Source organism: Ochotona princeps, chromosome 20 (genome assembly GCF_030435755.1).
Source record: "Ochotona princeps isolate mOchPri1 chromosome 20, mOchPri1.hap1, whole genome shotgun sequence".
Lineage (NCBI taxonomy): Eukaryota > Metazoa > Chordata > Mammalia > Lagomorpha > Ochotonidae > Ochotona > Ochotona princeps.
Genome location: NC_080851.1, coordinates 24,430,490 through 24,439,328, shown reverse-complemented (window position 1 = coordinate 24,439,328; position 8,839 = coordinate 24,430,490).

The following is an 8,839-nucleotide window of genomic DNA, read 5'->3' as shown; positions in this document are numbered from 1 at the left end:
ACCCACAGCTGCTTGCTCCAGTCCTCCATGAATTCACCCATATTCCAACCCTGCACTCCCAGCCCCCAGGACCCACCCCTCCCTGCTTGGGGACCACACCCTGCAGAAGGAGGATTCCTGGGCCCTGAGGTGAGCAGGATGCGCTTAAATGGTTCAGGAAGTTTCAGGAGTCACTGATACATGCACCTGGGTGGGGGCTCTTGGTACCTGCCATCCGAGACGAGACAAGCTCCAAGAATTCCACTGTCAAGGGCCTGCCCTCTCCTAAGCGGGGAGGAACAGTGGCATGTGCCTCCAGGAATGCACGGCCTCCACGGGGTTGGCCATTGTGCTTCCAGAAAGTTCCAGTCTCCCCTTGCCCTCCCTCCCCTCCACCCAACTCCAGGTCCTTGCCCTTGTTCCCCCCTCCCCCATGATACTGTCCAGGTCACCTCATGGAGGCTTTGAGGATGGAAACATCCAGGAGGGTTAGATTTGGAGTGAAGTGTAGTGACCATGGGGAGTTTTCCATCTACACTGCTCGCACCAGGGCCCGAGGGAGTAGACCTGAGGGAGTAAGGAGGCTACCTGCCCTCTTCGGCCCTACTTGGAAACTGGCAGGCCCAGTTCCCAAGGCTACAGACTGGCTTTTTTGTCACCATAGGAGCTAACCCTTGCAAAGGAAGGCCCTGGCAAGTCTTGCAAAGCCTTGGTTCCCGTGGCTCTGTCTCCAAACTGTGGCCTTGGCTGCCTGTTTCTAAGAACTCGTTTTCTGTAAAACACTCTCATAAAGCTTCCCTGGAGGTGAGGTGGGAGGGAAGAGCGTCACAAGAGAGGGTTGGAGATCTGACAGTGGGTGCTGGAGAAGGAGGGAAAAAGGGTCAGGCGAGGGAGGGTGGGTGACAGGGTAGAGGGAGGAGCAGAGCAAGGGTGGGCTCTGTGCAGCCCGGTGGCTCCCTTTGGCCATCACTGATTAATCTCTGTACTGCCCTGTCTTTTTCTCCAGCGGGAGCCAGTAAAGCCACCCGGACACTCCGCAGAGGCCCCCAGGAGGCAAGCCTTCATGAATCATTGATTGCCCTTACCTTGAGCTGCCATCAGCTGGTATCGCTGCCCGTGCCAAGCTCCTAGAGTGCTGGGCAAAGGTGGCACGAGCCAGGCAGGGCGGCCCAAACTCGGGCACAGCCTGCTCTAGACCCCTCACAGATGAGCCAAATGCAGCCTCTAAGCCAGCTGGGAGTCCTGGTCCCAAGCTCTAAGCTATCTTCTGCCGCTGACCCACCGTGGCACTTTGGGCAAGTTCTTCCCCTGTCAGGATCCTAGTGTTCCCAACCGTACAATGGGGGCTGCATCCAAGAGCCCCAGAGACTTCCCAAGGTTGAGTTTTTCAGAACCCCATGTGCAAAAGCCTCACTCGTGTGTTCGTCTTGGGGCCTTCCCCTTCCTCTCCCTGATGATCTGTTCTGCTTGGGCCCCTGCACCTGCATGGGAGACCCAGATGGAGTCTCAGGCTCCTCAGCCCGTTATAAAAATGAGCACATGTTTATAAAGACAAGAGCGAGAGCGAGAGAGACTGCAGCCCTTACAATGGTCAGTGCTGGGGTAAGGAAGCCCCGCCTGAAATCCTGATGTCCCTTTGTTTGATACAAACAGGCTGAGAGCTGGAAACTGACTCAGCCACACTTCCACTGCCGAGCTCCCATTGTGGCCCTGCGCTGCTGTGGATGCTGTGAGATGAATACAACAAACCATGTATATACACTTATACTCTTACAGATGAAGAGACCATGAACCAGACAGGTTAGACAAGCAACCAAAGGTTGCCCAGCAAGAAAGGGCAGGGCCGGTTCTGCTGTGGTCTGGACCCAAGTTCTTCCCGATTTTGTATCAGTTGGGCAGCAAAGCACTGCCATGGGGTAGAGTGAACTCCAGACTGCCTTTGTGTGTGTGATGAACAGAAAGCCTCCCCCAACACCGCCATGGGCTTTGACTGAGTGGCTGGGAGCACGGCTGGAGAGAATGGCAGGTATTAGGGGTTTAGGAGGCAGCAGCTGCTGATCTTTCAGCAAGGTCCAAACACTAGATCCTGCAGTGTCTATGGGAGCCATGAAAGGTTCCTGAGCGGGTAAAGCACACACACAGTGTCCCTGAACTCAACCTGCCCCAGCCGCTCCCAGTTCCCCATGACCTCTGGCCCTGGGGTTATCAAGGGAAACAGCTGGGAATTTGGACAAACAGCAAGGGTGAGTAGGGACAGATGGACATGTGGTTTATAAATAAGGGGCTGGGTGGGGCCAGCTGGATTGACCAAGTTGCAGGCAGCAGCTGGAAGAAAGCTTGGGATCTCTGTCACCTCTGTGTCCTCCCACGGCCTTCCAGCCCAAGGCCGTGTCCTCCACAGTCAGAGCTGATGCCAGTGCCTTCCCTGTTAGCTGAGGTCTGCAGGGTAGCACCTCCTCTGCCCCCAGGATGCTTCCATGGTGCTGCAGGCTTTGTGGCCTGTGCACCTGAGTGTGCAGCAGCAGCCACTATAGTACCAGAGCAAACCCAATGAAAACTTCCACTTCAAATCTCAGGGTGAATTCCAGCCTGCAACTGGAGCTCAGGGGGCCTGGGCACTAGAACCCCAAGCTCTGGACATCTCCACTTGTCCTTGGGCTGGGTACATGCAGGCAACAGCTGAATCTAACTACCCCCTCCAGCCCTTGCCGGCCCCTACATACCCGGTCTCTCCTCTGGCCAGGCCCTGCCAGAGACTACCTGCTCTAGAGGCAGGAGAGCAAAGTTTGCTGTGTGGTTTAAAGTTTATAACAGGATGAGTTATCTGAGTTATCCGTGCACAAAACAAAGTGCCTCCTCCAGGTGGGGGAATACAAAGTGATGCATTGTTCTCACATTGCCCGGCCAAAGGCCAGTGCTGCTTGGCACCCCTGCTGCCAACACCTTGCTCTGCCACACCCCAGCAGGTGCTCTTGCCGGGGGAGCCCAATCAGCCACCAGCAGAGGGGAGGGAGGTAACTGGGAATGCTCTAGGGGCCTGGAATTGAGAACTGGGAGGCCTTGGTGAAGCAGGGAACTAGACCAGGCCTTGAAGTGATGACAGAACCTTCTTCCTCTCCAGAGAAACAAAGAATTCTCTCCCTCAGTTCCCCAAGGTCCATTCAGTGGCAGGTTCTCTTGGGAGCAGAGAGGCTGACAGACACTGATACAGTCCTCTGAGTCCAGAGACTTGAAGCTTCATCACTGGGGGCGTCCCAGGACCCTCAGCTTTCATGCTCAGCCTGGCTCTGACTCAGCTCCGCCTTGGTTCACTTGGTGGCTGTCAGACAATACCCTAGATTAGCTAAGGGATGCGCAGCACTGATTTGCTGCCCCAAGCTTTGAGGACGGCAAGTCCAAGGCCCTGGAGGCCGTATCTAATGAGGAGCTTCTTGCTGCATCATCCCATAGTGAAAGGCAGAAGACAAAGTGTACTCATTCGAGAGACACGAGGAGAGGGGAACATGTGGCTTTATTACAAGCCTGTGTCTGAGATAACTTCCATGATAACACGGCTAACCTGTTTATAAGAGGTGAAGAGAAGCCGGGTCCTTTTATCCTAATCCCCTAAAGGTTCTGTTTCCTGACCTTGCAACACTGTGTGTGTGGGGAGATACACAAACCACAGCAGATTCCCAAATTTCATCTTCCTCCCATGTGCAACAACACATTCCCTTCACCAATAGCCGCCCCAATAGCCCAGCACCAGCTTGCAAAGTCCAAGTCCAGAGTCTGTCCTGAATGAAATGTAGCTGAGACCCAAGGCACGACTCCTCCAGTGACAAATAGACCCAAAGCTGTGTCTGTGCAACCAAAGTGAATGACTCGGTTCCCAACCAGCCTGGTGGGGCAAGCCTATTAGTCCTATTTCCCCAGGGAAGAACACAGATGAGGACAGTGGATATCAATCCCCAGTAAGTCCAAAATCCAACAGGGGAGAGATGAAGCCCTAAAACTGGGGAGTCTTGTGGAATTCTATGTTGCATTGTTGGGCTGAACTGGAGTGGAGACTCGGGCTGTCCTACACTAATAGCTTGTCTGGACACGGGGTAAGCACCTAGCGGCTCTCACACTCTCCATCTCCTGCCTGTAGCTTGTTCAGCCTGGAGGTGCCTGCTGGTGCTCCTACAGTTTTGAGGTCCTGGTGGCTGCCAGGCGCCCACACTCCACCAGGCCTTAGGGACTGTCTGCAGTGTCCTGGCTCCTATCACTGCCCCAGTGGGACTGTATGCTAACCCTACATGTGTGAGAAGGCTGCCACAGGATGCCAGCAACATACTATGAAGTGCAGGTGGGGTTTCCATGGCCCCACAGCTCATGGAGGCCACATGGTCATGACATTGGCACTGGGTGCTGCTGTTGAGGCTTCCTGCTTGCGCCGTTTGCAGAGATGGCATGAGCAGCACCTTGGCCTACCTGAGAGATGCCCATGGTGGCACCAGCCAGTGCATGCTGAGGCCACCCTGGACACCGCACTTGAATCCTTGCCTGCATAGTCTTAGGTCACCTTGAAGATCTCCCTAATGTCTGTGGGATCTTTCTCTCCTTGGCTGGATGAATACAGACAGGCTGCCTTCTACCCACATTCATCTCTTTGGCACATGGTTGCTTGGTTACACCCTCCGCAGTCTCTCCAAAACAATCATACTTCTTTATATGTCTGATGTTCTAAATCTTTCCATTCTGTTTCTGTTTCAATGACAAATTCCATCTTGAATCCATTTTTTTCTGTGTGTGTCATTTTACTGGGAGTGGCTAAAACGGGCCAAGAAGTACCTCGAACAGTCTGCCAATTGGACATCCTTCTGCCAGACATTTCCATTTAGTTCCTTCAAGTCCACCTTCCACCAAGTTCTAGGACATGGATGCGACTCTGCTGGACTCTTTGCTGAACACAGCTAGCCTCTGCTTGGCTTTCTAACACACTGCCCTTCATTTCCCTCTGATGCTTTAAGAATGATCTTAACCTCTCACATTGCTGCCAACAGCCTGAGCATAGCATCAAGCCCCAGAAGGCTCAGGCTTTGCCCAGCCTCTGGTCCTGCCCCGAGCCTCCTCGGACTTGCCCCACAGGTTCCATTCCCGGAATCACAGGCTTTATCCAACCTCCACATTTCGCCGCCTTCTACCTGCACCCCCAGAGTCCGGAGTCCAGAGTCACCTTCCACGGTGTCAGGATTTCTTTGCAGCAGCAGCTTCACGTCTGGTACAAGTGTGCTGTCATGGTTTGTCTTCTGGTGCTGTAACAGAGTAGTACCTCAGTCCGGGTAATTCACCAGGCTGCAAGATTTACTTCTTACACCTCTGGAAGCTGGGAAGTCCTTGTTCAAGGGGCTTATATCCAGTGAGGGCCTTTTTGCTGTATCAGGCCATGGCAGAAGACAAAAGGGTGAGAAGTTATGTGTGTAATAGCCAGAGAGGTGAAGGGCACATCATGGTATTTGGGTTCTCCAGCAAGGTTCCTGGGTCTTTATTCCTTACCTATAATTGGCATTCAGAGCTCAGAGGTGGACCAGTAGATCCTCCTGGCTGCAGAGGGATGTGCATCACACCCAGGAGGAAGAATGTTAAAGACCTTGCTGAAGCCTTTCTCACTCCAATCTGTCAGCAGTCGTGCTTGTGCAAGGAAATCTCCATAAACATCCCAGAGGGCTGGGTTCAAAGAGCTGCCTGTTCGGCTGAACAAGTGGGCACTGCCAGAGGGTGGTGATCTAGAGAGCGCAGGGGCATCTGTGACTCTTCTCCCATAACTTGCCCTGTGAATCTATTTATCTTTATTCTTTTCAGTGTTCTTTATGATACGCTGGTGCAGCTAAGTATTTCCCTGAGTACCGGGAGCTGTGTCAGCAAATGAATGGAATTCAAGGAGCAGTTATGGAAACGGATTTACTGTAAGCACAGGTAAAGCCACCCAAGGCTTTTTATTGGCACCTCAGGTTTTTGTGAGGTTGCAGAAATCTCTGTGTCGTGAGTAGTGTGGTGGGAGACTAAGGGGGAACAATGACTGATTAATTGATGAGCATTTTTTTTTTCCTAGCAGAATTGGTGTCTGAGTGGGATTTGCTAGCCTGGTTCTGGTTCATGGAAACCTGTGGTTTGGGAAAAGAAAGGACCAAAGTGAAGGAGAGTAAATGATCTCTGATTCCTAGATAGCCAATGTGGAACTGGCCATTTTAGTAACTGTGCTGAGACAGTTAAAAAGAAAAACCACCAGTGGGATCAACCATGGATCCAACTCCTGGGTAGTGAATAAGTGAGGAAATGCAAAATAAAAATTCAATTCCTTGGTTATTATTATTCAATATTGCTGTAATGAAAGTAAGAGTTCTGGGTTGAGCCTTGAGGCTGGACTATGTTCAGGCTTGGGTCTTTTGGAGCCACTCCCCATCATGCTACTAACAAAAAGGGAAGCTGCTGGAATAATGCTTTGGTTAAGGTCTATTTATCCAAAGAAATGGAGCGGTTCTTCTCCACCTACAAAAGTCAGTGAAATAACTCAGATGAAGTAGCTACCTAAGTGCGCCAGGGTGGACCTGGTTTTATGATGATCAGAATGTTCACCACGTGACACACTCATTGACCAGGTCATTGTGACTACTATGGCAAGGGGGCCCTGTGTGCTACCTTTCTGCTGCCAAGTAGAGTTAGAGACCTCTTATCCCTTCTGTTCCCTCAGCTTCCTCTCACAGGCTTGATAGATGCTAATCAGGGCATCAGCTTCATTAATCAGATCATGCTGGAAGGGAGAGCCAAAGGATTCACCCTGGGAAGAAGGAAATGTTTAAATGGTTATTAAATAATAGGAAGAATAAAGAGAGAGAAGACAAATGACAAAATGGGGCTCATCCTAGCAGGATGGAAACCGTTGGATGGTTATTAAGAAACAGGGGAGGGCCCAGTGCAGTAGCCTAATAGCTAAAGTCTTAAAAAAAAAAAAATCTTAAAAAAAAAAATAGGGGAAATGATATGGATGCAGAGGAGGTTAAACCAGAGGCTTCTGAGCCACAGAGCCCTGCATTAAAGGGTTCCGAACAAGTTTGCAGCATTTACCCTGGTTTGGAGAACTAGAAAAATTCATCAAGAGAAAGAGGGACAAAAGCCCGTGACTGGGGACCCGGAGTTTTTTTTTTTGCAATAGAGTGGGTAAAATAGGCTGGATTTGGAAAAGTCCTGGGACTAGGACAGAAAACTCAAAGGATGTAAAGGATTGTCAAAGTCCCCGCGTTTCCAAAAGGATTGATACAAAGAAGCTGTGTTTCCTTTTCCAGGTTATTTTATGGGGATGGATGTTCCGCCTGCTCCAACTTAGTACTGCAAAGGAGGAGGAATAGAGGTTCACCCGTAGGGCAGCCTGGTGCATGCTGTGGGAATGGATCATTCATTGAACGCTGGACCGAAAGAGACGACCTCTTTAACCAACAACAACCACACGTTGGAGCACTAGTGCTAGCTCCAGATTTTTTTTAACATGTGCCCCATGACCTGCAGAAAAGACTCATATTCACCTGACCAGGCTTGGATCAAGTTGTACCACCCGTGGCCTCAGGGTCTGAGGCAGGCTTTCCCCCATAGAGCAAGGAAAGAAGCAAAAGGAGATGGGTCCTCAGTGACTGACTTTATAAACATTTGCTTTTCTAGTACAACTTTGGAAAACAGCCAATGGCTTTCATAGGGATTTATGTTTCCCGTGCTGCTGGGGGTTTTCGGACTTCATGAGCATTGGTCACAGCTGGCTCGGGCGGAGCTGGATTGAGCAGGATCTGAAGGGTGATAAGGCCCTGTGTGCAGGATGTTAGAGAATCCCGGAAAGAGATCCGAATGTGATGGTGACTCAGGTGACCACACCACCCACATCTGCAGAGTGGCCCTTTCTAGTGTCCTCTCCAAAAGGGGAATGGGTCAGGGAGAGAAGGAGGGACAGCAGCTTATGATGAGGAAATCAGTGTGTTTTAAGTGGAGGGAAATCCAACATTACAACAAGGTCTTAACAGAGGAGGAGAACAAGAGACGATACTGCCACTCCAAGTTTAGGGCTGAGTTATTTTGTGTGAAGTGTCTACAGTTGAATGGTGTTACATTCGGATTTAGGTCTGTACAGGTTGTGAAACATGTGACGACGGCCATGTCAGTAACATTCTGTCAGTGTTTTGTGTTTTCAGCATGTCGATCCTGCCCACACTTGGCTCTATTTTTTTCTAAATAGTTCATTTTTATGGAGCTATTACATGCAGTATTTCAAAAGCGTTTTGGTTTCTAATTGTTAATTGCAACTATATGGAAATAGAATTGACTTGTACTCTTATTGGATCCTATTGCATTGCTAAAATGCACTTATTTTTTCCAGGAACTTTTTCTGCAAATTCTTTTGGATTTTCTCCAAATATTACATTGTCTGCCAAAGGAAACAGTGGTGTTTCTCGCATTACCATCTATATGCCCAATAGTTCTATTTTCTGATGTCCCTTTTGGTGGGGGGCCTGGGTAGGAATGAAGAGAACTGCTTTGCTCTGACCCCAGGCTTGGGGGAAGGCATCTGTCTCTCACCATTTAGTTAGACAGTGATGCCCATCGGCAGGGAAAAGAGCTTTTCTCCTGAATGGATGCTGAATTTTGTCAAAAGCCACTTGTCCGTCTCTGGAAACCACACCAAATTCTTTCCTCTTTAGCTTGTTATTTCATGTAGAGGATGACAAGGAGAGGATCTCAAAATCTGAACCAGCCTCGCCTCCCCTGCTTGAGCCCAAAGCCCTTTCTTTGCATGTGTTTCTGGAGTCAAGTAGCTAGCGCCTTATCGCAGGGTGTGTGTAGTAGTGTATGTGTG